The following is a 27,500-nucleotide window of genomic DNA, read 5'->3' on the forward strand; positions in this document are numbered from 1 at the left end:
ACACATTTGATTTAGTTTACAATGTACTGCTTTGCTTTTCTGTTCTTTCGTTGGAAACTTGTTCCAGTGTGATATATCACTTTTCAGTTTTCCTGTATTCCTAATTGAGCGAGTGACACACATGTGATGTAGTTTACAAAGTAGTGCTTTGCTTTTATGTTCTTTCATTGGAAACTTGTTCCTGTTAGGAACAAGTTAGGTTTAGGGTTAGGGTTAGGGTTAGGGTAGGGTTAGGGTTAGGGTTAGGTTTAGGGTGTAGGGTTAGGGTTAGGGTTAGGGTTAGGGTTAGGGTTAAGGGTTAGGGTTAGGGTTAGGGTTATATCACTTTTCAGTGTTCCTGTTATAATAATTGAACAGGCGACACGTATGTGAATTAGTTTACAAAGTTGTGCTTGGCGTTTATGTTCATTCGATGAAAACTTGTTTCTTTGCTGTACACTAAGATATATCACTTTTCAGTTTTCCTGTATTCCTAATTGAGCGAGCGATGCACAGGTGATTTAGTTTACAAAGTAGTGCTTTTCTTCTCAGTTCTTTCGTTGAATATTTGTTCTTGTGCTGTACAGTGCGATATATCACTTTTCACTTTTCCTGTATTCCTAATTGAGTGAGCGACACACATTTGATTTAGTTTACAATGTACTGCTTTGCTTTTCTGTTCTTTCGTTGGAAAGTTGTTCCTGTGCTGTACAGTGTGATATATCACTTTTCAGTTTTCCTGTATTCCTAATTGAGCGAGCGACACACATGTGATGTAGTTTACAAAGTAGTGCTTTGCTTTTATGTTCTTTCATTGGAAACTTGTTCCTGTTAGGAACAAGTTAGGTTTAGGGTTAGGGTTAGGGTTAGGGTAGGGTTAGGGTTAGGGTTAGGGTTAGGGTTAGGGGTAGGGTTAGGGTTAGGGTTAGGGTTAGGGTTAAGGGTTAGGGTTAGGGTTAGGGTTATATCACTTTTCAGTGTTCCTGTTCTAATAATTGAACAGGCGACACGTATGTGAATTAGTTTACAAAGTTGTGCTTTGCTGTTCTGTTCATTCGATGAAAACTTGTTTCCTTGCTGTACACTTCGATATATCACTTTTCAGTTTTCCTGTATTCCTATTTGAGCGAGCGATGCACAGGTGATTTAGTTTACAAAGTAGTGCTTTTCTTCTGTTCTTTCGTTGGATACATGTTCTTGTGCTGTACAGTGCGATATATCACTTTTCAGTTTTCCTGTATTCCTAATTGAGCGAGCGACACACATTTGATTTAGTTTACAATGTACTGCTTTGCTTTTCTGTTCTTTCGTTGGAAAGTTGTTCCTGTGCTGTACAGTGTGATATATCACTTTTCAGTTTTCCTGTATTCCTAATTGAGCGAGCGACACACATGTGATGTAGTTTACAAAGTAGTGCTTTGCTTTTATGTTCTTTCATTGGAAACTTGTTCCTGTTAGGAACAAGTTAGGTTTAGGGTTAGGGTTAGGGTTAGGCTAGGGTTAGGGTTAGGGTTAGGGTTAGGGTTAGGGTTAGGGGTAAGGTTAGGGTTAGGGTTAGGGATAGGGTTAAGGGTTAGGGTTAGGGTTAGGGTTATATCACTTTTCAGTGTTCCTGTTATAATAATTGAACAGGCGACACGTATGTGAATTAGTTTACAAAGTTGTGCTTGGCGTTTCTGTTCATTCGATAAAAACTTGTTTCTTTGCTGTACACTAAGATATATCACTTTTCAGTTTTCCTGTATTCCTAATTGAGCGAGCGATGCACAGGTGATTTAGTTTACAAAGTAGTGCTTTGCTTTTCTGTTGTTTTGTTGGAAACTTGTTCCCGTGCTGTACAGTGTGATATATCACTTTTCAGTTTTCCTGTATTCCTAATTGAGCGAGCGACACACATGTGATGTAGTTTACAAAGTAGTGCTTTGCATTTATGTTCTTTCATTGGAAACTTTTTCCTGTTAGGAACAAGTTAGGTTTAGGGTTAGGGTTATGTTAGGGTAGGGTTAGGGTTAGGGTTAGGGTTAGGGTGTAGGGTTAGGGTTAGGGTTAGGGTTAGGGTTAAGGGTTAGGGTTAGGGTTAGGGTTATATCACTTTTCATTGTTCCTGTTATAATAATTGAACAGGCGACACGTATGTGAATTAGTTTACAAAGTTGTGCTTGGCGTTTATGTTCATTCGATGAAAACTTGTTTCTTTGCTGTACACTAAGATATATCACTTTTCAGTTTTCCTGTATTCCTAATTGAGCGAGCGATGCACAGGTGATTTAGTTTACAAAGTAGTGCTTTTCTTCTCAGTTCTTTCGTTGGATATTTGTTCTTGTGCTGTACAGTGCGATATATCACTTTTCACTTTTCCTGTATTCCTAATTGAGTGAGCGACACACATTTGATTTAGTTTACAATGTACTGCTTTTCTTTTCTGTTCTTTCGTTGGAAAGTTGTTCCTGTGCTGTACAGTGTGATATATCACTTTTCAGTTTTCCTGTATTCCTAATTGAGCGAGCGACACACATGTGATGTAGTTTACAAAGTAGTGCTTTGCTTTTATGTTCTTTCATTGGAAACTTGTTCCTCTTAGGAACAAGTTAGGTTTAGGGTTAGGGTAGGTTTAGGGTTAGGGTTAAGGTTAGTGTTAGGGTTAGGCTTAGGGTTAGGGTTAGGGTAGGGTTAGGGTTAGGGTTAGGGTTAGGGTTAGGGTTAGGGGTAGGTTTAGGGTTAGGTTTAGGGTTAGGGTAGGGTTAGGGTTAGGGTTAGGGTTAGGGGTAGGGTTAGGGTTAGGGTTAAGGGTTAGGGTTAGGGTTAGGGTTATATCACTTTTCAGTGTTCCTGTTATAATAATTGAACAGGCGACACGTATGTGAATTAGTTTACAAAGTTGTGCTTGGCGTTTCTGTTCATTCGATAAAAACTTGTTTCTTTGCTGTACACTAAGATATATCACTTTTCAGTTTTCCTGTATTCCTAATTGAGCGAGCGATGCACAGGTGATTTAGTTTACAAAGTAGTGCTTTGCTTTTCTGTTCTTTTGTTGGAAACTTGTTCCTGTGCTGTACAGTGTGATATATCACTTTTCAGTTTTCCTGTATTCCTAATTGAGCGAGCGACACACATGTGATGTAGTTTACAAAGTAGTGCTTTGCTTTTATGTTCTTTCATTGGAAACTTGTTCCTGTTAGGAACAAGTTAGGTTTAGGGTTAGGGTTAGGGTTAGGGTTAGGGTTAGGGTTAGGGGTAGGTTTAGGGTTAGGGTTAGGGTTAAGGGTTAGGGTTAGGGTTAGGGTTATATCACTTTTCAGTGTTCCTGTTATAATAATTGAACAGGCAACACGTATGTGAATTAGTTTACAAAGTTGTGCTTGGCGTTTCTGTTCATTCGATGAAAACTTGTTTCTTTGCTGTACACTAAGATATATCACTTTTCAGTTTTCCTGTATTCCTAATTGAGCGAGCGATGCACAGGTGATTTAGTTTACAAAGTAGTGCTTTTCTTCTCTGTTCTTTCATTGGATACTTGTTCTTGTGCTGTACAGTGCGATATATCACTTTTCAGTTTTCCTGTATTCCTAATTGAGCGAGCGACACACATTTGATTTAGTTTACAAAGTTGTGCTTTGCTTTTCTGTTCTTTCATTGGAAACTTGTTCCTGTGTTGTACAGTGTGATATATCACTTTTCAGATTTCCTGTTATACTAATTGAACGGGCGACACATATGGGAATTAGGTTAGAAAGTTGTGCTTTGCTTTTCTGTTCTTTCGTTGGAAACTTGTTCCTGTGCTATACAGTGCGATATATCCCTTTTCAGTTTTCCTGTATTCCTAATTGAGCGAGTGACACACATGTGATTTAGTTTACAAAGTTGTGCTTTGCTTTTCTGTTCTTTCATTGGAAAATTGTTCCTGTTAGGAACAAGTTATGTTTAGGGTTATGGTTAGGGTTAGCTTAGTGTTAGGGTTAGAGTTACGGTTACGGTTAGGGTTAGGGTTAGGGTTAGGGTAGGGTTAGGATTAGTGTTAGGGCTAGGGTTAGGGTTAGGGTAGGGTTAGGGTTAGGGTTAGGGTTAGGGTTAGGGTTATATCACTTTTCAGTTTTCCTGTTATAATAATTGAACAGGCGACACGTATGTCAATTAGTTTACAAAGTTGTGCTTTGCGGTTCTGTTCATTGGATGAAAACTTGTTTCCTTGCTGTACACTTCGATATATCACTTTTCAGTTTTCCTGTATTCCTATTTGAGCGAGCGATGCACAGGTGATTTACTTTACAAAGTAGTGCTTTTCTTCTGTTCTTACGTTTGATACTTGTTCTTGTGCTGTACAGTGCGATATATCACTTTTCAGTTTTCCTGTATTCCTAATTGAGCGAGCGACACACATTTGATTTAGTTTACAATGTACTGCTTTGCTTTTCTGTTCTTTCGTTGGAAACTTGTTCCTGTGCTGTACAGTGTGATATATCACTTTTCAGTTTTCCTGTATTCCTAATTGAGCGAGCGACACACATGTGATGTAGTTTACAAAGTAGTGCTTTGCTTTTATGTTCTTTCATTGGAAACTTGTTCCTGTTAGGAACAAGTTAGGTTTAGGGTTAGGGTTAGGGTTAGGGTAGGGTTAGGGTTAGGGTTAGGGTTAGGGTTAGGGGTAGGGTTAGGGTTAGGGTTAGGGTTAGGGTTAGGGTTAGGGTTATATCAGTTTTCAGTGTTCCTGTTATAATAATTGAACAGGCGACATGTATGTGAATTAGTTTACAAAGTTGTGCTTGGCGTTTCTGTTCATTCGATAAAAACTTGTTTCTTTGCTGTACACTAAGATATATCACTTTTCAGTTTTCCTGTATTCCTAATTGAGCGAGCGATGCACAGGTGATTTAGTTTACAAAGTAGTGCTTTGCTTTTCTGTTCTTTTGTTGGAAACTTGTTCCTGTGCTGTACAGTGTGATATATCACTTTTCAGTTTTCCTGTATTCCTAATTGAGCGAGCGACACACATGTGATGTAGTTTACAAAGTAGTGCTTTGCTTTTATGTTCTTTCATTGGAAAATTGTTCCTGTTAGGAACAAGTTAGGTTTAGGGTTAGGGTTAGGGTTAGGGTTAGGGTTAGGGGTAGGTTTAGGGTTAGGGTTAGGGTTAAGGGTTAGGGTTAGGGTTAGGGTTATATCACTTTTCAGTGTTCCTGTTATAATAATTGAACAGGCAACACGTATGTGAATTAGTTTACAAAGTTGTGCTTGGCGTTTCTGTTCATTCGATGAAAACTTGTTTCTTTGCTGTACACTAAGATATATCACTTTTCAGTTTTCCTGTATTCCTAATTGAGCGAGCGATGCACAGGTGATTTAGTTTACAAAGTAGTGCTTTTCTTCTCTGTTTTTTCGTTGGATACTTGTTCTTGTGCTGTACAGTGCGATATATCACTTTTCACTTTTCCTGTATTCCTAATTGAGTGAGCGACACACATTTGATTTAGTTTACAATGTACTGCTTTGCTTTTCTGTTCTTTCGTTGGAAACTTGTTCCTGTGCTGTACAGTGCGATATATCACTTTTCAGTTTTCCTGTATTCCTAATTGAGCGAGCGACACACATTTGATTTAGTTTACAAAGTTGTGCTTTGCTTTTCTGTTCTTTCATTGGAAACTTGTTCCTGTGTTGTACAGTGTGATATATCACTTTTCAGATTTCCTGTTATACTAATTGAACGGGCGACACATATGGGAATTAGGTTAGAAAGTTGTGCTTTGCTTTTCTGTTCTTTCGTTGGAAACTTGTTCCTGTGCTATACAGTGCGATATATCCCTTTTAAGTTTTCCTGTATTCCTAATTGAGCGAGTGACACACATGTGATTTAGTTTACAAAGTTGTGCTTTGCTTTTCTGTTCTTTCATTGGAAACTTGTTCCTGTTAGGAACAAGTTATGTTTAGGGTTATGGTTAGGGTTAGCTTAGTGTTAGGGTTAGGGTTACGGTTACGGTTAGGGTTAGGGTTAGGGTAGGGTTAGGATTAGTGTTAGGGCTAGGGTTAGGGTTAGGGTAGGGTTAGGGTTCGGGTTAGGGTTAGGGTTAGGGTTATATCACTTTTCAGTTTTCCTGTTATAATAATTGAACAGGCGACACGTATGTCAATTAGTTTACAAAGTTGTGCTTTGCGGTTCTGTTCATTCGATGAAAACTTGTTTCCTTGCTGTACACTTCGATATATCACTTTTCAGTTTTCCTGTATTCCTATTTGAGCGAGCGATGCACAGGTGATTTACTTTACAAAGTAGTGCTTTTCTTCTGTTCTTACGTTTGATACTTGTTCTTGTGCTGTACAGTGCGATATATCACTTTTCAGTTTTCCTGTATTCCTAATTGAGCGAGCGACACACATTTGATTTAGTTTACAATGTACTGCTTTGCTTTTCTGTTCTTTCGTTGGAAACTTGTTCCTGTGCTGTACAGTGTGATATATCACTTTTCAGTTTTCCTGTATTCCTAATTGAGCGAGCGACACACATGTGATGTAGTTTACAAAGTAGTGCTTTGCTTTTATGTTCTTTCATTGGAAACTTGTTCCTGTTAGGAACAAGTTAGGTTTAGGGTTAGGGTTAGGGTTAGGGTAGGGTTAGGGTTAGGGTTAGGGTTAGGGTTAGGGTTAAGGGTTAGGGTTAGGGTTAGGGTTATATCACTTTTCAGTGTTCCTGTTATAATAATTGAACAGGCGACACGTATGTGAATTAGTTTACAAAGTTGTGCTTGGCGTTTCTGTTCATTCGATAAAAACTTGTTTCTTTGCTGTACACTAAGATATATCACTTTTCACTTTTCCTGTATTCCTAATTGAGCGAGCGATGCACAGGTGATTTAGTTTACAAAGTAGTGCTTTGCTTTTCTGTTCTTTCGTTGGAAACTTGTTCCTGTGCTGTACAGTGCGATATATCACTTTTCACTTTTCCTGTATTCCTAATTGAGTGAGCGACACACATTTGATTTAGTTTACAATGTACTGCTTTGCTTTTCTGTTCTTTCGTTGGAAACTTGTTCCTGTGCTGTACAGTGCGATATATCACTTTTCAGTTTTCCTGTATTCCTAATTGAGCGAGCGACACACATTTGATTTAGTTTACAAAGTTGTGCTTTGCTTTTCTGTTCTTTCATTGGAAACTTGTTCCTGTGTTGTACAGTGTTATATATCACTTTTCAGATTTCCTGTTATACTAATTGAACGGGCGACACATATGGGAATTAGGTTAGAAAGTTGTGCTTTGCTTTTCTGTTCTTTCGTTGGAAACTTGTTCCTATTAGGAACAAGTTATGTTTAGGGTTAGGGTTAGGGTTAGCTTAGTGTTAGGGTTAGGGTTACGGTTAGGGTTAGGGTTAGGGTTAGGGTTAGGGTAGGGTTAGGGTTAGGGTTAGGGTTAGGGTTAGGGTTAGGGTTAAGGGTTAGGGTTAGTGTTAGGGTTATATCACTTTTCAGTTTTCCTGTTATAATAATTGAACAGGCGACACGTATGTCAATTAGTTTACAAAGTTGTGCTTTGCGGTTCTGTTCATTCGATGAAAACTTGTTTCCTTGCTGTACACTTCGATATATCACTTTTCAGTTTTCCTGTATTCCTATTTGAGCGAGCGATGCACAGGTGATTTAGTTTACAAAGTAGTGCTTTTCTTCTGTTCTTTTGTTGGATACTTGTTCTTGTGCTGTACAGTGCGATATATCACTTTTCAGTTTTCCTGTATTCCTAATTGAGCGAGCGACACACATTTGATTCAGTTTACAATGTACTGCTTTGCTTTTCTGTCCTTTCGTTGGAAACTTGTTCCTGTGCTGTACAGTGCGATATATCACTTTTCAGTTTTCCTGTATTCCTAATTGAGCGAGTGACACACATGTGATTTAGTTTACAAAGTTGTGCTTTGCTTTTCTGTTCTTTCATTGGAAACTTGTTCCTGTTAGGAACAAGTTATGTTTAGGGTTAGGGTTAGGGTTAGCTTAGTGTTAGGGTTAGGGTTACGGTTAGGGTTACGGTAAGGGTTAGGGTAGGTTTAGGGTTAGGTTTAGGGTTAGGGTTAAGGGTTAGGGTTAGGGTTAGGCTTATATCACTTTTCAGTGTTCCTGTTATAATAATTGAACAGGCGACATGTATGTGAATTAGTTTACAAAGTTGTGCTTGGCGTTTCTGTTCATTCGATAAAAACTTGTTTCTTTGCTGTACACTAAGATATATCACTTTTCAGTTTTCCTGTATTCCTAATTGAGCGAGCGACACACAATTGATTCAGTTTACAATGTACTGCTTTGCTTTTCTGTTCTTTCGTTGGAAACTTGTTCCTGTGCTATACAGTGCGATATATCACTTTTAAGTTTTCCTGTATTCCTAATTGAGCGAGCGACACACATGTGATGTAGTTTACAAAGTAGTGCTTTGCTTTTATGTTCTTTCATTGGAAACTTGTTCCTGTTAGGAACAAGTTAGGCTTAGGGTTAGGGTTAGGGTTAGGGTAGGGTTAGGGTTAGGGTTAGGGTTAGGGTTAGGGTTAGGGGTAGGGTTAGGGTTAGGTTTAGGGTTAGGGTTAAGGGTTAGGGTTAGGGTTAGGGTTAAGGGTTAGGGTTAGGGTTAGGGTTATATCACTTTTCAGTGTTCCTGTTATTATAATTGAACAGGCGACACGTATGTGAATTAGTTTACAAAGTTGTGCTTGGCGTTTCTGTTCATTAATAAAAACTTGTTTCTTTGCTGTACACTAAGATATATCACTTTTCAGTTTTCCTGTATTCCTAATTGAGCGAGCTATGCACAGGTGATTTAGTTTACAAAGTAGTGCTTTGCTTTTCTGTTCCTTTGTTGGAAACTTGTTCCCGTGCTGTACAGTGTGATATATCACTTTTCAGTTTTCCTGTATTCCTAATTGAGCGAGCAACACACATGTGATGTAGTTTACAAAGTAGTGCTTTGCTTTTATGTTCTTTCATTGGAAACTTGTTCCTGTTAGGAACAAGTTAGGTTTAGGGTTAGGGTTAGGGTTAGGGTAGGGTTAGGGTTAGGGTTAGGGTTAGGGTGTAGGTTTAGGGTTAGGGTTAGGGTTAGGGTTATATCACTTTTCAGTGTTCCTGTTATAATAATTGAACAGGCGACACGTATGTGAATTAGTTTACAAAGTTGTGCTTGGTCTTTCTGTTCATTCGATTAAAACTTGTTTCTTTGCTGTACACTAAGATATATCACTTTTCAGTTTTCCTGTATTCCTAAATGAGCGAGCGATGCACAGGTGATTTAGTTTACAAAGTAGTGCTTTTCTTCTCTGTTCTTTCGTTGGATATTTGTTCTTGTGCTGTACAGTGCGATATATCACTTTTCACTTTTCCTGTATTCCTAATTGAGTGAGCGACACACATTTGATTTAGTTTACAATGTACTGCTTTGCTTTTCTGTTCTTTCGTTGGAAACTTGTTCCTGTGCTGTACAGTGCGATATATCACTTTTCAGTTTTCCTGTATTCCTAATTGAGCGAGCGACACACATTTGATTTAGTTTACAAAGTTGTGCTTTGCTTTTCTGTTCTTTCATTGGAAACTTGTTCCTGTGTTGTACAGTGTTATATATCACTTTTCAGATTTCCTGTTATACTAATTGAACGGGCGACACATATGGGAATTAGGTTAGAATGTTGTACTTTGCTTTTCTGTTCTTTCGTTGGAAACTTGTTCCTATTAGGAACAAGTTATGTTTAGGGTTAGGGTTAGGGTTAGCTTAGTGTTAGGGTTAGGGTTACGGTTAGGGTTAGGGTAGGGTTAGGGTTAGGGTTAGGGTTAGGGTTAGGGTTAGGGTTAAGTGTTAGGGTTAGGGTTATATCACTTTTCAGTTTTCCTGTTATAATAATTGAACAGGCGACACGTATGTCAATTAGTTTACAAAGTTGTGCTTTGCTGTTCTGTTCATTCGATGAAAACTTGTTTCCTTGCTGTACACTTCGATATATCACTTTTCAGTTTTCCTGTATTCCTATTTGAGCGAGCGATGCACAGGTGATTTAGTTTACAAAGTAGTGCTTTTCTTCTGTTCTTTCATTGGATACTTGTTCTTGTGCTGTACAGTGCGATATATCAATTTTCAGTTTTCCTGTATTCCTAATTGAGCGAGCGACACACATTTGATTTTGTTTACAATGTACTGCTTTGCTTTTCTGTTCTTTCGTTGGAAACTTGTTCCTGTGCTGTACAGTGTGATATATCACTTTTCAGTTTTCCTGTTATACTAATTGAACGGGCGACACATATGTGAATTAGTTTACAAAGTTGTGATTTGCTTTTCTATTCTTTCATTGGAAACTTTTTCCTGTTAGTAACAAGTTAGGTTTAGGGTTAGGGTTAGGGTTAGGGTAGGGTTAGGGTTAGGGTTAGGGTTAGGGTTAGGGTTAGGGTTAGGGGTAGGGTTAGGGTTAGGGTTAGTGTTAGGGTTAAGGGTTAGGGTTATGGTTAGGGTTATATCACTTTTCAGTGTTCCTGTTATAAAAATTGAACAGGCGACACGTATGTGAATTAGTTTACAAAGTTGTGCTTGGCGTTTCTGTTCATTAATAAAAACTTGTTTCTTTGCTGTACACTAAGATATATCACTTTTCAGTTTTCCTGTATTCCTAATTGAGCGAGCTATGCACAGGTGATTTAGTTTACAAAGTAGTGCTTTGCTTTTCTGTTCCTTTGTTGGAAACTTGTTCCCGTGCTGTACAGTGCGATATATCACTTTTCACTTTTCCTGTATTCCTAATTGAGTGAGTAACACACATTTGATTTAGTTTACAATGTACTGCTTTGCTTTTCTGTTCTTTCGTTGGAAACCTGTTCCTGTGCTGTACAGTGCGATATATCACTTTTCAGTTTTCCTGTATTCCTAATTGAGCGAGCAACACACATTTGATTTAGTTTACAATGTACTGCTTTGCTTTTCTGTTCTTTCATTGGAAATTTGTTCCTGTGTTGTACAGTGTGATATATCACTTTTCAGATTTCCTGTTATACTAATTGAACGGGCGACACATATGGGAATTAGGTTAGAAAGTTGTGCTTTGCTTTTCTGTTCTTTCGTTGGAAATTTGTTCCTGTGCTATACAGTGCGATATATCCCTTTTCAGTTTTCCTGTATTCCTAATTGAGCGAGCGACACACATGTGATGTAGTTTACAAAGTAGTACTTTGCTTTTATTTTCTTTCATTGGAAACTTGTTCCTGTTAGGAACAAGTTAGGTTTAGGGTTAGGGTTAGGGTTAGGGTAGGGTTAGGGTTAGTGTTAGGGTTAGGGTTAGGGTTAGGGTTAGGGTTAGGGTTAAGGGTTAGGGTTAGGGTTAGGTTTAAGGGTTAGGGTTAGGGTTAGGGTTAGGGTTATATCACTTTTCAGTTTTCCTGTTATAATAATTGAACAGGCGACACGTATGTCAATTAGTTTACAAAGTTGTGCTTTGCGGTTCTGTTCATTGGATGAAAACTTGTTTCCTTGCTGTACACTTCGATATATCACTTTTCAGTTTTCCTGTATTCCTAATTGAGCGAGCGACACACATGTGATGTAGTTTACAAAGTAGTTCTTTGCTTTTATGTTCTTTCATTGGAAACTTGTTCCTGTTAGGAACAAGTTAGGCTTAGGGTTAGGGTTAGGGTTAGGGTAGGGTTAGGGTTAGGGTTAGGGTTAGGGTTAGGGTTAGGGGTAGGGTTAGGGTTAGGTTTAGGGTTAGGGTTAAGGGTTAGGGTTAGGGTTAGGGTTAAGGGTTAGGGTTAGGGTTAGGGTTATATCACTTTTCAGTGTTCCTGTTATTATAATTGAACAGGCGACACGTATGTGAATTAGTTTACAAAGTTGTGCTTGGCGTTTCTGTTCATTAATAAAAACTTGTTTCTTTGCTGTACACTAAGATATGTCACTTTTCAGTTTTCCTGTATTCCTAATTGAGCGAGCTATGCACAGGTGATTTAGTTTACAAAGTAGTGCTTTGCTTTTCTGTTCCTTTGTTGGAAACTTGTTCCCGTGCTGTACAGTGTGATATATCACTTTTCAGTTTTCCTGTATTCCTAATTGAGCGAGCAACACACATGTGATGTAGTTTACAAAGTAGTGCTTTGCTTTTATGTTCTTTCATTGGAAACTTGTTCCTGTTAGGAACAAGTTAGGTTTAGGGTTAGGGTTAGGGTTAGGGTAGGGTTAGGGTTAGGGTTAGGGTTAGGGTTAGGGTGTAGGTTTAGGGTTAGGGTTAGGGTTAGGGTTATATCACTTTTCAGTGTTCCTGTTATAATAATTGAACAGGCGACACGTATGTGAATTAGTTTACAAAGTTGTGCTTGGTCTTTCTGTTCATTCGATTAAAACTTGTTTCTTTGCTGTACACTAAGATATATCACTTTTCAGTTTTCCTGTATTCCTAAATGAGCGAGCGATGCACAGGTGATTTAGTTTACAAAGTAGTGCTTTTCTTCTCTGTTCTTTCGTTGGATATTTGTTCTTGTGCTGTACAGTGCGATATATCACTTTTCACTTTTCCTGTATTCCTAATTGAGTGAGCGACACACATTTGATTTAGTTTACAATGTACTGCTTTGCTTTTCTGTTCTTTCGTTGGAAACTTGTTCCTGTGCTGTACAGTGCGATATATCACTTTTCAGTTTTCCTGTATTCCTAATTGAGCGAGCGACACACATTTGATTTAGTTTACAAAGTTGTGCTTTGCTTTTCTGTTCTTTCATTGGAAACTTGTTCCTGTGTTGTACAGTGTTATATATCACTTTTCAGATTTCCTGTTATACTAATTGAACGGGCGACACATATGGGAATTAGGTTAGAAAGTTGTACTTTGCTTTTCTGTTCTTTCGTTGGAAACTTGTTCCTATTAGGAACAAGTTATGTTTAGGGTTAGGGTTAGGGTTAGCTTAGTGTTAGGGTTAGGGTTACGGTTAGGGTTAGGGTAGGGTTAGGGTTAGGGTTAGGGTTAGGGTTAGGGTTAGGGTTAGGGTTAAGGGTTAGGGTTAGGGTTATATCACTTTTCAGTTTTCCTGTTATAATAATTGAACAGGCGACACGTATGTCAATTAGTTTACAAAGTTGTGCTTTGCGGTTCTGTTCATTCGATGAAAACTTGTTTCCTTGCTGTACACTTCGATATATCACTTTTCAGTTTTCCTGTATTCCTATTTGAGCGAGCGATGCACAGGTGATTTACTTTACAAAGTAGTGCTTTTCTTCTGTTCTTACGTTTGATACTTGTTCTTGTGCTGTACAGTGCGATATATCACTTTTCAGTTTTCCTGTATTCCTAATTGAGCGAGCGACACACATTTGATTTAGTTTACAATGTACTGCTTTGCTTTTCTGTTCTTTCGTTGGAAACTTGTTCCTGTGCTGTACAGTGTGATATATCACTTTTCAGTTTTCCTGTATTCCTAATTGAGCGAGCGACACACATGTGATGTAGTTTACAAAGTAGTGCTTTGCTTTTATGTTCTTTCATTGGAAACTTGTTCCTGTTAGGAACAAGTTAGGTTTAGGGTTAGGGTTAGGGTTAGGGTAGGGTTAGGGTTAGGGTTAGGGTTAGGGTTAGGGTTAAGGGTTAGGGTTAGGGTTAGGGTTATATCACTTTTCAGTGTTCCTGTTATAATAATTGAACAGGCGACACGTATGTGAATTAGTTTACAAAGTTGTGCTTGGCGTTTCTGTTCATTCGATAAAAACTTGTTTCTTTGCTGTACACTAAGATATATCACTTTTCACTTTTCCTGTATTCCTAATTGAGCGAGCGATGCACAGGTGATTTAGTTTACAAAGTAGTGCTTTGCTTTTCTGTTCTTTCGTTGGAAACTTGTTCCTGTGCTGTACAGTGCGATATATCACTTTTCACTTTTCCTGTATTCCTAATTGAGTGAGCGACACACATTTGATTTAGTTTACAATGTACTGCTTTGCTTTTCTGTTCTTTCGTTGGAAACTTGTTCCTGTGCTGTACAGTGCGATATATCACTTTTCAGTTTTCCTGTATTCCTAATTGAGCGAGCGACACACATTTGATTTAGTTTACAAAGTTGTGCTTTGCTTTTCTGTTCTTTCATTGGAAACTTGTTCCTGTGTTGTACAGTGTTATATATCACTTTTCAGATTTCCTGTTATACTAATTGAACGGGCGACACATATGGGAATTAGGTTAGAAAGTTGTGCTTTGCTTTTCTGTTCTTTCGTTGGAAACTTGTTCCTATTAGGAACAAGTTATGTTTAGGGTTAGGGTTAGGGTTAGCTTAGTGTTAGGGTTAGGGTTACGGTTAGGGTTAGGGTTAGGGTTAGGGTTAGGGTAGGGTTAGGGTTAGGGTTAGGGTTAGGGTTAGGGTTAGGGTTAAGGGTTAGGGTTAGTGTTAGGGTTATATCACTTTTCAGTTTTCCTGTTATAATAATTGAACAGGCGACACGTATGTCAATTAGTTTACAAAGTTGTGCTTTGCGGTTCTGTTCATTCGATGAAAACTTGTTTCCTTGCTGTACACTTCGATATATCACTTTTCAGTTTTCCTGTATTCCTATTTGAGCGAGCGATGCACAGGTGATTTAGTTTACAAAGTAGTGCTTTTCTTCTGTTCTTTTGTTGGATACTTGTTCTTGTGCTGTACAGTGCGATATATCACTTTTCAGTTTTCCTGTATTCCTAATTGAGCGAGCGACACACATTTGATTCAGTTTACAATGTACTGCTTTGCTTTTCTGTCCTTTCGTTGGAAACTTGTTCCTGTGCTGTACAGTGCGATATATCACTTTTCAGTTTTCCTGTATTCCTAATTGAGCGAGTGACACACATGTGATTTAGTTTACAAAGTTGTGCTTTGCTTTTCTGTTCTTTCATTGGAAACTTGTTCCTGTTAGGAACAAGTTATGTTTAGGGTTAGGGTTAGGGTTAGCTTAGTGTTAGGGTTAGGGTTACGGTTAGGGTTACGGTAAGGGTTAGGGTAGGTTTAGGGTTAGGTTTAGGGTTAGGGTTAAGGGTTAGGGTTAGGGTTAGGCTTATATCACTTTTCAGTGTTCCTGTTATAATAATTGAACAGGCGACATGTATGTGAATTAGTTTACAAAGTTGTGCTTGGCGTTTCTGTTCATTCGATAAAAACTTGTTTCTTTGCTGTACACTAAGATATATCACTTTTCAGTTTTCCTGTATTCCTAATTGAGCGAGCGACACACAATTGATTCAGTTTACAATGTACTGCTTTGCTTTTCTGTTCTTTCGTTGGAAACTTGTTCCTGTGCTATACAGTGCGATATATCACTTTTAAGTTTTCCTGTATTCCTAATTGAGCGAGCGACACACATGTGATGTAGTTTACAAAGTAGTGCTTTGCTTTTATGTTCTTTCATTGGAAACTTGTTCCTGTTAGGAACAAGTTAGGCTTAGGGTTAGGGTTAGGGTTAGGGTAGGGTTAGGGTTAGGGTTAGGGTTAGGGTTAGGGGTAGGGTTAGGGTTAGGTTTAGGGTTAGGGTTAAGGGTTAGGGTTAGGGTTAGGGTTAAGGGTTAGGGTTAGGGTTAGGGTTATATCACTTTTCAGTGTTCCTGTTATTATAATTGAACAGGCGACACGTATGTGAATTAGTTTACAAAGTTGTGCTTGGCGTTTCTGTTCATTAATAAAAACTTGTTTCTTTGCTGTACACTAAGATATATCACTTTTCAGTTTTCCTGTATTCCTAATTGAGCGAGCTATGCACAGGTGATTTAGTTTACAAAGTAGTGCTTTGCTTTTCTGTTCCTTTGTTGGAAACTTGTTCCCGTGCTGTACAGTGTGATATATCACTTTTCAGTTTTCCTGTATTCCTAATTGAGCGAGCAACACACATGTGATGTAGTTTACAAAGTAGTGCTTTGCTTTTATGTTCTTTCATTGGAAACTTGTTCCTGTTAGGAACAAGTTAGGTTTAGGGTTAGGGTTAGGGTTAGGGTAGGGTTAGGGTTAGGGTTAGGGTTAGGGTGTAGGTTTAGGGTTAGGGTTAGGGTTAGGGTTATATCACTTTTCAGTGTTCCTGTTATAATAATTGAACAGGCGACACGTATGTGAATTAGTTTACAAAGTTGTGCTTGGTCTTTCTGTTCATTCGATTAAAACTTGTTTCTTTGCTGTACACTAAGATATATCACTTTTCAGTTTTCCTGTATTCCTAAATGAGCGAGCGATGCACAGGTGATTTAGTTTACAAAGTAGTGCTTTTCTTCTCTGTTCTTTCGTTGGATATTTGTTCTTGTGCTGTACAGTGCGATATATCACTTTTCACTTTTCCTGTATTCCTAATTGAGTGAGCGACACACATTTGATTTAGTTTACAATGTACTGCTTTGCTTTTCTGTTCTTTCGTTGGAAACTTGTTCCTGTGCTGTACAGTGCGATATATCACTTTTCAGTTTTCCTGTATTCCTAATTGAGCGAGCGACACACATTTGATTTAGTTTACAAAGTTGTGCTTTGCTTTTCTGTTCTTTCATTGGAAACTTGTTCCTGTGTTGTACAGTGTTATATATCACTTTTCAGATTTCCTGTTATACTAATTGAACGGGCGACACATATGGGAATTAGGTTAGAATGTTGTACTTTGCTTTTCTGTTCTTTCGTTGGAAACTTGTTCCTATTAGGAACAAGTTATGTTTAGGGTTAGGGTTAGGGTTAGCTTAGTGTTAGGGTTAGGGTTACGGTTAGGGTTAGGGTAGGGTTAGGGTTAGGGTTAGGGTTAGGGTTAGGGTTAGGGTTAAGTGTTAGGGTTAGGGTTATATCACTTTTCAGTTTTCCTGTTATAATAATTGAACAGGCGACACGTATGTCAATTAGTTTACAAAGTTGTGCTTTGCTGTTCTGTTCATTCGATGAAAACTTGTTTCCTTGCTGTACACTTCGATATATCACTTTTCAGTTTTCCTGTATTCCTATTTGAGCGAGCGATGCACAGGTGATTTAGTTTACAAAGTAGTGCTTTTCTTCTGTTCTTTCATTGGATACTTGTTCTTGTGCTGTACAGTGCGATATATCAATTTTCAGTTTTCCTGTATTCCTAATTGAGCGAGCGACACACATTTGATTTTGTTTACAATGTACTGCTTTGCTTTTCTGTTCTTTCGTTGGAAACTTGTTCCTGTGCTGTACAGTGTGATATATCACTTTTCAGTTTTCCTGTTATACTAATTGAACGGGCGACACATATGTGAATTAGTTTACAAAGTTGTGATTTGCTTTTCTATTCTTTCATTGGAAACTTTTTCCTGTTAGTAACAAGTTAGGTTTAGGGTTAGGGTTAGGGTTAGGGTAGGGTTAGGGTTAGGGTTAGGGTTAGGGTTAGGGTTAGGGTTAGGGGTAGGGTTAGGGTTAGGGTTAGTGTTAGGGTTAAGGGTTAGGGTTATGGTTAGGGTTATATCACTTTTCAGTGTTCCTGTTATAAAAATTGAACAGGCGACACGTATGTGAATTAGTTTACAAAGTTGTGCTTGGCGTTTCTGTTCATTAATAAAAACTTGTTTCTTTGCTGTACACTAAGATATATCACTTTTCAGTTTTCCTGTATTCCTAATTGAGCGAGCTATGCACAGGTGATTTAGTTTACAAAGTAGTGCTTTGCTTTTCTGTTCCTTTGTTGGAAACTTGTTCCCGTGCTGTACAGTGCGATATATCACTTTTCACTTTTCCTGTATTCCTAATTGAGTGAGTAACACACATTTGATTTAGTTTACAATGTACTGCTTTGCTTTTCTGTTCTTTCGTTGGAAACCTGTTCCTGTGCTGTACAGTGCGATATATCACTTTTCAGTTTTCCTGTATTCCTAATTGAGCGAGCAACACACATTTGATTTAGTTTACAATGTACTGCTTTGCTTTTCTGTTCTTTCATTGGAAATTTGTTCCTGTGTTGTACAGTGTGATATATCACTTTTCAGATTTCCTGTTATACTAATTGAACGGGCGACACATATGGGAATTAGGTTAGAAAGTTTTGCTTTGCTTTTCTGTTCTTTCGTTGGAAATTTGTTCCTGTGCTATACAGTGCGATATATCCCTTTTCAGTTTTCCTGTATTCCTAATTGAGCGAGCGACACACATGTGATGTAGTTTACAAAGTAGTACTTTGCTTTTATTTTCTTTCATTGGAAACTTGTTCCTGTTAGGAACAAGTTAGGTTTAGGGTTAGGGTTAGGGTTAGGGTAGGGTTAGGGTTAGTGTTAGGGTTAGGGTTAGGGTTAGGGTTAGGGTTAGGGTTAAGGGTTAGGGTTAGGGTTAGGTTTAAGGGTTAGGGTTAGGGTTAGGGTTAGGGTTATATCACTTTTCAGTTTTCCTGTTATAATAATTGAACAGGCGACACGTATGTCAATTAGTTTACAAAGTTGTGCTTTGCGGTTCTGTTCATTGGATGAAAACTTGTTTCCTTGCTGTACACTTCGATATATCACTTTTCAGTTTTCCTGTATTCCTAATTGAGCGAGCGACACACATGTGATGTAGTTTACAAAGTAGTTCTTTGCTTTTATGTTCTTTCATTGGAAACTTGTTCCTGTTAGGAACAAGTTAGGCTTAGGGTTAGGGTTAGGGTTAGGGTAGGGTTAGGGTTAGGGTTAGGGTTAGGGTTAGGGTTAGGGGTAGGGTTAGGGTTAGGTTTAGGGTTAGGGTTAAGGGTTAGGGTTAGGGTTAGGGTTAAGGGTTAGGGTTAGGGTTAGGGTTATATCACTTTTCAGTGTTCCTGTTATTATAATTGAACAGGCGACACGTATGTGAATTAGTTTACAAAGTTGTGCTTGGCGTTTCTGTTCATTAATAAAAACTTGTTTCTTTGCTGTACACTAAGATATATCACTTTTCAGTTTTCCTGTATTCCTAATTGAGCGAGCTATGCACAGGTGATTTAGTTTACAAAGTAGTGCTTTGCTTTTCTGTTCCTTTGTTGGAAACTTGTTCCCGTGCTGTACAGTGTGATATATCACTTTTCAGTTTTCCTGTATTCCTAATTGAGCGAGCAACACACATGTGATGTAGTTTACAAAGTAGTGCTTTGCTTTTATGTTCTTTCATTGGAAACTTGTTCCTGTTAGGAACAAGTTAGGTTTAGGGTTAGGGTTAGGGTTAGGGTAGGGTTAGGGTTAGGGTTAGGGTTAGGGTTAGGGTGTAGGTTTAGGGTTAGGGTTAGGGTTAGGGTTATATCACTTTTCAGTGTTCCTGTTATAATAATTGAACAGGCGACACGTATGTGAATTAGTTTACAAAGTTGTGCTTGGTCTTTCTGTTCATTCGATTAAAACTTGTTTCTTTGCTGTACACTAAGATATATCACTTTTCAGTTTTCCTGTATTCCTAAATGAGCGAGCGATGCACAGGTGATTTAGTTTACAAAGTAGTGCTTTTCTTCTCTGTTCTTTCGTTGGATATTTGTTCTTGTGCTGTACAGTGCGATATATCACTTTTCACTTTTCCTGTATTCCTAATTGAGTGAGCGACACACATTTGATTTAGTTTACAATGTACTGCTTTGCTTTTCTGTTCTTTCGTTGGAAACTTGTTCCTGTGCTGTACAGTGCGATATATCACTTTTCAGTTTTCCTGTATTCCTAATTGAGCGAGCGACACACATTTGATTTAGTTTACAAAGTTGTGCTTTGCTTTTCTGTTCTTTCATTGGAAACTTGTTCCTGTGTTGTACAGTGTTATATATCACTTTTCAGATTTCCTGTTATACTAATTGAACGGGCGACACATATGGGAATTAGGTTAGAAAGTTGTACTTTGCTTTTCTGTTCTTTCGTTGGAAACTTGTTCCTATTAGGAACAAGTTATGTTTAGGGTTAGGGTTAGGGTTAGCTTAGTGTTAGGGTTAGGGTTACGGTTAGGGTTAGGGTAGGGTTAGGGTTAGGGTTAGGGTTAGGGTTAGGGTTAGGGTTAGGGTTAAGGGTTAGGGTTAGGGTTATATCACTTTTCAGTTTTCCTGTTATAATAATTGAACAGGCGACACGTATGTCAATTAGTTTACAAAGTTGTGCTTTGCTGTTCTGTTCATTCGATGAAAACTTGTTTCCTTGCTGTACACTTCGATATATCACTTTTCAGTTTTCCTGTATTCCTATTTGAGCGAGCGATGCACAGGTGATTTAGTTTACAAAGTAGTGCTTTTCTTCTGTTCTTTCATTGGATACTTGTTCTTGTGCTGTACAGTGCGATATATCAATTTTCAGTTTTCCTGTATTCCTAATTGAGCGAGCGACACACATTTGATTTTGTTTACAATGTACTGCTTTGCTTTTCTGTTCTTTCGTTGGAAACTTGTTCCTGTGCTGTACAGTGTGATATATCACTTTTCAGTTTTCCTGTTATACTAATTGAACGGGCGACACATATGTGAATTAGTTTACAAAGTTGTGATTTGCTTTTCTATTCTTTCATTGGAAACTTTTTCCTGTTAGTAACAAGTTAGGTTTAGGGTTAGGGTTAGGGTTAGGGTAGGGTTAGGGTTAGGGTTAGGGTTAGGGTTAGGGTTAGGGTTAGGGGTAGGGTTAGGGTTAGGGTTAGTGTTAGGGTTAAGGGTTAGGGTTATGGTTAGGGTTATATCACTTTTCAGTGTTCCTGTTATAAAAATTGAACAGGCGACACGTATGTGAATTAGTTTACAAAGTTGTGCTTGGCGTTTCTGTTCATTAATAAAAACTTGTTTCTTTGCTGTACACTAAGATATATCACTTTTCAGTTTTCCTGTATTCCTAATTGAGCGAGCTATGCACAGGTGATTTAGTTTACAAAGTAGTGCTTTGCTTTTCTGTTCCTTTGTTGGAAACTTGTTCCCGTGCTGTACAGTGCGATATATCACTTTTCACTTTTCCTGTATTCCTAATTGAGTGAGTAACACACATTTGATTTAGTTTACAATGTACTGCTTTTTCTTTTCTGTTCTTTCGTTGGAAACCTGTTCCTGTGCTGTACAGTGCGATATATCACTTTTCAGTTTTCCTGTATTCCTAATTGAGCGAGCGACACACATTTGATTTAGTTTACAATGTACTGCTTTGCTTTTCTGTTCTTTCATTGGAAATTTGTTCCTGTGTTGTACAGTGTGATATATCACTTTTCAGATTTCCTGTTATACTAATTGAACGGGCGACACATATGGGAATTAGGTTAGAAAGTTGTGCTTTGCTTTTCTGTTCTTTCGTTGGAAATTTGTTCCTGTGCTATACAGTGCGATATATCCCTTTTCAGTTTTCCTGTATTCCTAATTGAGCGAGCGACACACATGTGATGTAGTTTACAAAGTAGTACTTTGCTTTTATTTTCTTTCATTGGAAACTTGTTCCTGTTAGGAACAAGTTAGGTTTAGGGTTAGGGTTAGGGTTAGGGTAGGGTTAGGGTTAGTGTTAGGGTTAGGGTTAGGGTTAGGGTTAGGGTTAGGGTTAAGGGTTAGGGTTAGGGTTAGGTTTAAGGGTTAGGGTTAGGGTTAGGGTTAGGGTTATATCACTTTTCAGTTTTCCTGTTATAATAATTGAACAGGCGACACGTATGTCAATTAGTTTACAAAGTTGTGCTTTGCGGTTCTGTTCATTGGATGAAAACTTGTTTCCTTGCTGTACACTTCGATATATCACTTTTCAGTTTTCCTGTATTCCTATTTGAGCGAGCGATGCACAGGTGATTTAGTTTACAAAGTAGTGCTTTGCTTTTCTGTTCTTTTGTTGGAAACTTGTTCCTGTGTTGTACAGTGTGATATATCACTTTTCAGTTTTCCTGTATTCCTAATTGAGCGAGCGACACACATGTGATGTAGTTTACAAAGTAGTACTTTGCTTTTATTTTCTTTCATTGGAAACTTGTTCCTGTTAGGAACAAGTTAGGTTTAGGGTTAGGGTTAGGGTTAGGGTAGGGTTAGGGTTAGTGTTAGGGTTAGGGTTAGGGTTAGGGTTAGGGTTAGGGTTAGGGTTAGGGTTAAGGGTTAGGGTTAGGGTTAGGGTTATATCACTTTTCAGTTTTCCTGTTATAATAATTGAACAGGCGACACGTATGTCAATTAGTTTACAAAGTTGTGCTTTGCGGTTCTGTTCATTGGATGAAAACTTGTTTCCTTGCTGTACACTTCGATATATCACTTTTCAGTTTTCCTGTATTCCTATTTGAGCGAGCGATGCACAGGTGATTTAGTTTACAAAGTAGTGCTTTTCTTCTGTTCTTTCGTTGGATACTTGTTCTTGTGCTGTACAGTGCGATATATCACTTTTCAGTTTTCCTGTATTCCTAATTGAGCGAGGGACACACATTTGATTTAGTTTACAATGTACTGCTTTGCTTTTCTATTCTTTCGTTGGAAACTTGTTCCTGTGCTGTACAGTGTGATATATCACTTTTCAGTTTTCCTGTATTCCTAATTGAGCGAGCGACACACATGTGATGTAGTTTACAAAGTAGTGCTTTGCTTTTATGTTCTTTCATTGGAAACTTGTTCCTGTTAGGAACAAGTTAGGTTTAGGGTTAGGGTTAGGGTTAGGGTAGGGTTAGGTTTAGGGTTAGGGTTAGGGGTAGGGTTAGGGTTAGGGTTAGTGTTAGGGTTAGGGGTAGGGGTAGGGTTAGGGTTAGGGTTAGGGTTAGGGTTATATCACTTTTCAGTGTTCCTGTTATAATAATTGAACAGGCGACACGTATGTGAATTAGTTTACAAAGTTGTGCTTGGCATTTCTGTTCATTCGATGAAAACTTGTTTCTTTGCTGTACACTAAGATATATCACTTTTCAGTTTTCCTGTATTCCTAAATGAGCGAGCGATGCACAGGTGATTTAGTTTACAAAGTAGTGCTTTTCTTCTCTGTTCTTTCGTTGGATATTTGTTCTTGTGCTGTACAGTGCGATATATCACTTTTCACTTTTCCTGTATTCCTAATTGAGTGAGCGACACACATTTGATTTAGTTTACAATGTACTGCTTTGCTTTTCTGTTCTTTCGTTGGAAACTTGTTCCTGTGCTGTACAGTGCGATATATCACTTTTCAGTTTTCCTGTATTCCTAATTGAGCGAGCGACACACATTTGATTTAGTTTACAAAGTTGTGCTTTGCTTTTCTGTTCTTTCATTTGAAACTTGTTCCTGTGTTGTACAGTGTTATATATCACTTTTCAGATTTCCTGTTATACTAATTGAACGGGCGACACATATGGGAATTAGGTTAGAAAGTTGTGCTTTGCTTTTCTGTTCTTTCGTTGGAAACATGTTCCTATTAGGAACAAGTTATGTTTAGGGTTAGGGTTAGGGATAGCTTAGTGTTAGGGTTAGGGTTACGGTTAGGGTTAGGGTAGGGTTAGGGTTAGTGTTAGGGTTAGGGTTAGGGTTAGGGTTAAGGGTTAGGGTTAGGGTTATATCACTTTAATTTTTCCTGTTATAATAATTGAACAGGCGACACGTATGTCAATTAGTTTACAAAGTTGTGCTTTGCTGTTCTGTTCATTCGATGAAAACTTGTTTCCTTGCTGTACACTTCGATATATCACTTTTCAGTTTTCCTGTATTCCTATTTGAGCGAGCGATGCACAGGTGATTTAGTTTACAAAGTAGTGCTTTTCTTCTGTTCTTTCATTGGATACTTGTTCTTGTGCTGTACAGTGCGATATATCACTTTTCAGTTTTCCTGTATTCCTAATTGAGCGAACGACACACATTTGATTTTGTTTACAATGTACTGCTTTGCTTTTCTGTTCTTTCGTTGGAAACTTGTTCCTGTGCTGTACAGTGTGATATATCACTTTTCAGTTTTCCTGTTATACTAATTGAATGGGCGACACATATGTGAATTAGTTTACAAAGTTGTGATTTGCTTTTCTATTCTTTCATTGGAAACTTTTTCCTGTTAGTAACAAGTTAGGTTTAGGGTTAGGGTTAGGGTTAGGGTAGGGTTAGGGTTAGGGTTAGGGTTAGGGTTAGGGTTAGGGGTAGGGTTAGGGTTAGGGTTAGGGTTAGGGTTAAGGGTTAGCGTTATGGTTAGGGTTATATCACTTTTCAGTGTTCCTGTTATAATAATTGAACAAGCGACACGTATGTGAATTAGTTTACAAAGTTGTGCTTGGCGTTTCTGTTCATTAATAAAAACTTGTTTCTTTGCTGTACACTAAGATATATCACTTTTCAGTTTTCCTGTATTCCTAATTGAGCGAGCTATGCACAGGTGATTTAGTTTACAAAGTAGTGCTTTGCTTTTCTGTTCCTTTGTTGGAAACTTGTTCCCGTGCTGTACAGTGTGATATATCACTTTTCAGTTTTCCTGTATTCCTAATTGAGCGAGCAACACACATGTGATGTAGTTTACAAAGTAGTGCTTTGCTTTTATGTTCTTTCATTGGAAACTTGTTCCTGTTAGGAACAAGTTAGGTTTAGGGTTAGGGTTAGGGTTAGGGTAGGGTTAGGGTTAGGGTTAGGGTGTAGGGTTAGGGTTAGGGTTAGGGTTAGGGTTAGGGTTAGGGTTAAGGGTTAGGGTTAGGGTTAGGGTTAGGGTTATATCACTTTTCAGTTTTCCTGTTATAATAATTGAACAGGCGACACGTATGTCAATTAGTTTACAAAGTTGTGCTTTGCGGTTCTGTTCATTGGATGAAAACTTGTTTCCTTGCTGTACACTTCGATATATCACTTTTCAGTTTTCCTGTATTCCTATTTGAGCGAGCGATGCACACGTGATTTAGTTTACAAAGTAGTGCTTTGCTTTTCTGTTCTTTTGTTGGAAACTTTTTCCTGTGTTGTACAGTGTGATATATCACTTTTCAGTTTTCCTGTATTCCTAATTGAGCGAGCGACACACATGTGATGTAGTTTACAAAGTAGTACTTTGCTTTTATTTTCTTTCATTGGCAACTTGTTCCTGTTAGGAACAAGTTAGGTTTAGGGTTAGGGTTAGGGTTAGGGTAGGGTTAGGGTTAGTGTTAGGGTTAGGGTTAGGGTTAGGGTTAGGGTTAGGGTTAGGGTTAAGGGTAGGGTTAGGGTTAGGGTTAGGTTTAAGGGTTAGGGTTAGGGTTAGGGTTAGGGTTATATCACTTTTCAGTTTTCCTGTTATAATAATTGAACAGGCGACACGTATGTCAATTAGTTTACAAAGTTGTGCTTTGCGGTTCTGTTCATTGGATGAAAACTTGTTTCCTTGCTGTACACTTCGATATATCACTTTTCAGTTTTCCTGTATTCCTATTTGAGCGAGCGATGCACAGGTGATTTAGTTTACAAAGTAGTGCTTTTCTTCTGTTCTTTCGTTGGATACTTGTTCTTGTGCTGTACAGTGCGGTATATCACTTTTCAGTTTTCCTGTATTCCTAATTGAGCGAGGGACACACATTTGATTTAGTTTACAATGTACTGCTTTGCTTTTCTATTCTTTCGTTGGAAACTTGTTCCTGTGCTGTACAGTGTGATATATCACTTTTCAGTTTTCCTGTATTCCTAATTGAGCGAGCGACACACATGTGATGTAGTTTACAAAGTAGTGCTTTTCTTCTGTTCTTTCATTGGATACTTGTTCTTGTGCTGTACAGTGCGATATATCACTTTTCAGTTTTCCTGTATTCCTAATTGAGCGAGCGATGCACAGGTGATTTAGTTTACAAAGTAGTGCTTTGCTTTTCTGTTCTTTTGTTGGAAACTTGTTCCTGTTAGGAACAAGTTAGGTTTAGGGTTAGGGTTAGGGTTAGGGTAGGGTTAGGGTTAGGGTTAGGGTTAGGGTTAGGGGTAGGGTTAGGGTTAGAGTTAGGGTTAGGGTTAGGGGTAGGGTTAGGGTTAGGGTTAGGGTTATGGTTAGGGTTAGGGTTATATCACTTTTCAGTGTTCCTGTTATAATAATTGAACAGGCGACACGTATGTGAATTAGTTTACAAAGTTGTGCTTGGCATTTCTGTTCATTCGATGAAAACTTGTTTCCTTGCTGTACACTAAGATATATCACTTTTCAGTTTTCCTGTATTCCTAATTGAGCGAGCGATGCACAGGTGATTTAGTTTACAAAGTAGTGCTTTTCTTCTCTGTTCTTTCCTTGGATACTTGTTCTTCTGCTGTACAGTGCGATATATCACTTTTCACTTTTCCTGTATTCCTAATTGAGTGAGCGACACACATTTGATTTAGTTTACAATGTACTGCTTTGCTTTTCTGTTGTTTCGTTGGAAACTTCTTCCTGTGTTGTACAGTGTGATATATCACTTTTCAGATTTCCTGTTATACTAATTGAACGGGCGACACATATGGGAATTAGGTTAGAAAGTTGTGATTTGCTTTTCTGTTCTTTCGTTGGAAATTTGTTCCTGTGCTATACAGTGCAATATATCCCTTTTCAGTTTTCCTGTATTCCTAATTGAGCGAGTGACACACATGTGATTTAGTTTACAGAGTTGTGCTTTGCTTTTCTGTTCTTTCATTGGAAACTTGTTCCTGTTCGGAACAAGTTATGTTTAGGGTTAGGGTTAGGGTTAGCTTAGTGTTAGGGTTAGGGTTACGGTTAGGGTTAGGGTTAGGGTTAGGGTAGGGTTAGGGTTAGTGTTAGGGTTAGGGTTAGGGTTAGGGTAGGGTTAGTGTTAGGGTTAGGGTTAGGGTTAGGGTTAAGTGTTAGGGTTAGGGTTAGGGTTAGGGTTAGGGGTAGGGTTAGGGTTAGGGTTAGGGTTAGGGTTATATCACTTTTCAGTGTTCCTGTTATAATAATTGAACAGGCGACACGTATGTGAATTAGTTTACAAAGTTGTGCTTGGCATTTCTGTTCATTCGATGAAAACTTGTTTCTTTGCTGTACACTAAGATATATCACTTTTCAGTTTTCCTGTATTCCTAATTGAGCGAGCGATGCACAGGTGATTTAGTTTACAAAGTTGTGCTTTGCTTTTCTGTTCTTTCATTGGAAACTTGTTCCTGTGTTGTACAGTGTGATATATCACTTTTCAGATTTCCTGTTATACTAATTGAACGGGCGACACATATGGGAATTAGGTTAGAAAGTTGTGCTTTGCTTTTCTGTTCTTTCGTTGGAAACTTGTTCCTGTGCTATACAGTGCGATATATCCCTTTTCAGTTTTCCTGTATTCCTAATTGAGCGAGTGACACACATGTGATTTAGTTTACAAAGTTGTGCTTTGCTTTTCTGTTCTTTCATTGGAAACTTGTTCCTGTTAGGAACAAGTTATGTTTAGGGTTATGGTTAGGGTTAGCTTAGTGTTAGGGTTAGGGTTACGGTTAGGGTTAGGGTTAGGGTTAGGGTAGGGTTAGGGTTAGTGTTAGGGTTAGGGTTAGGGTTAGGGTTAGGGTTAAGGGTTAGGGTTAGGGTTAGGGTTATATCACTTTTCAGTTTTCCTGTTATAATAATTGAACAGGCGACACGTATGTCAATTAGTTTACAAAGTTGTGCTTTGCTGTTCTGTTCATTCGATGAAAACTTGTTTCCTTGCTGTACACTTCGATATATCACTTTTCAGTTTTCCTGTATTCCTATTTGAGCGAGCGATGCACAGGTGATTTAGTTTACAAAGTAGTGCTTTTCTTCTGTTCTTTCATTGGATACTTGTTCTTGTGC

The sequence above is a fragment of the Meriones unguiculatus genome, chromosome 10 (genome assembly GCF_030254825.1).
Source record: "Meriones unguiculatus strain TT.TT164.6M chromosome 10, Bangor_MerUng_6.1, whole genome shotgun sequence".
In the NCBI taxonomy this organism is placed as follows: Eukaryota; Metazoa; Chordata; class Mammalia; order Rodentia; family Muridae; genus Meriones; species Meriones unguiculatus.